Consider the following 2,132-nt stretch of genomic DNA (forward strand, 5'->3'; position numbering starts at 1 on the left):
GGTAAGTGTAGCAGAAAGGGTAAGGTTTACTGTATGGTTTAGGCTTAGGTTAAGGGTAAGGGTAAGCGTAAGGGTAATTGTACGAGTAATTTTAGGGTTAGGGTAAGGTTAAGTGTTAGGGTAATGGTTAGGGTTAATTTTAGGGTTAGGGTGAGGGAAACGTAAGGGTAAGTATTAGGTTACAGCTAAGGTTAAGGTTAAGAGTAAGTGTAAGGTTTAGGGTAAGGGTTAGGGTTAATGTAAGGGTCAGGGTAAGGGTTGGGGTAAGGTTTAGGGTAAGGGTTAGGTTAAGGGTAAGTGTTAGGGTAAGGGTTAGGTTAATGGTAACCGTAAGTGTAAAGGTAAGGGTTAGGGTAAGAGTAAGAATAAGGGTATGGGTAATGGTAAGGGTGAGGGTTAGGCTAAGGTTAAGTGTAAGGTTTAGATTTACGCTAAGGGTAAGTGTAGCAGAAAGGGTAAGGTTTACGGTAAGGGTAAGTGTTAGGATAAGGGTAAGGTTTAGGGTTAGGTTAAGGGTAAGGGATAGGGTAAGGGATTGGGTAAGGGATAGGGTAAGAGTAAGGGTAAGGGTAAGGGTAAGAGTACGAGTTAGGGTAACGGAAAGCGTAAGGGTACGGGTGGAAGTATGTGTTAGAGTATGGGTTATGATAAGGGTAAGGGTTAGGGTAAGAGTAAGTGTAAGGGTATGTTTAAGTGTACGGGTCACTGTAAGTGTTAGAGTAAGGGTTAGGTTAGGGGTAACTGTTAGGGTAATGGTTAGGGTTAATTTTAGGGTTAGTGTGAGGAAAACGTAAAGGTAAGTATTAGGTTAAGGTTAAGAGCAAGTGTAAGGTTTAGGTTAAGGGTAAGGGTTAATGTAATGGTACTGGAAAGGGTTCAGGTAAGGTTTAGGGTTAGAGTTAGGTTAGGGTTAAGTGTTAGGAAAAGGGTAAGTTGTATGTATAAGAATAAGTGTAAGAGTAAGGGTATTGGTAAAGATAAGGGTGAGGGTTAAGGATAAGGTATAAGGATAAGGGTATTTAAATTTTTTAATTCAATTTATTTTAAATTAAAATTTTTTAATTTAATTAATTAATATTTTAATTGTACGAGTAATTGCTAGGGCAAGTTTAAGCGTAAGTGTACATTTAAGTGTTGTTGTGTGGCTTATTGTAAGGGTAAGGTTAAGTGTTAGGGTAATGGTTATGGTTAATTATAGGGTTAGGGTGAGAAAAACGTAAGATTAAGTATTAGCTAAAGGTTAAGGGTAAGGTTAATGTTAAGAGTAAGTGTAAGGTTTAGGGTAAGGGTTAGGTTAAGGATAAGTGTTAGGGTAAGGGTAAGGTTAATGGTAACCGTAAGTGTAAAGGTAAGGGTTAGGATAAGAGTAAGAATAAGGGTATGGGTAATGGTAAGGGTGAGGGTTAGGCTAAGGGTAAGTGTAAGGTTTAGATTTAGGCTAAGGGTAAGTGTAGCAGAAAGGGTAAGGTTTACGGTAAGCTTTAAGCTTTAGGGTTAGGTTAAGGGGAAGGGGAAGGGGAAGGTAAGGGGAAGGGTTGGAGTAAGGTATAGGGTAAGGGTAAGGTTATGGTTAAAGGAAAGAGTAAGGGTAAGGAAAAAGTAAAGGTAAGGATTTGGGTAATGGTAAGGGTGAGAAGGGTTAGGGTAAGGGTTACGGTAAGGGTTAGGTAACGCAGTGTACAACCTGGGACGTCACACGCAGAGCTGCCTCTGGCAAGGTGAGTGAGGAACAGATGTAGCAGTTGTTGTGTTGTAGGTCTCACTGTTCCTCTAAGCATCCCCTCTGTCTTTTAGAGGTGCTGTAGCTGTTTGAAGAGGGTAGATTGAAGCATCTGCCTCGGGGGCTGGTAAGCGGCAGAGGTAAGGGAGCAGATGAGAGTAACTTACCTAGTTGTGCTGTGTCTTTGGATGCTGCATCGGCCTATGCGTTTCTTTTTCTTTCACAGGTGTCTCGCACAGGCTGAAAGGAGCAAACTGCACTCTGAAGAGCTGTGTAAGAAGAGGGGCTGGTCATGAGCTGGGTTGGAGCAGAACGACCAAGTAGCACAAGGTGACTATGAAAGGTGTCCGTCTTGCTTTGCAGGTGCCATGGCAGGCTCTCCACAGAAGTGGATAAGGATATGAGATAAGGC

Source organism: Aythya ferina (genome assembly GCF_964211825.1).
Source record: "Aythya ferina genome assembly, contig: HAP1_SCAFFOLD_151, whole genome shotgun sequence".
Lineage (NCBI taxonomy): Eukaryota > Metazoa > Chordata > Aves > Anseriformes > Anatidae > Aythya > Aythya ferina.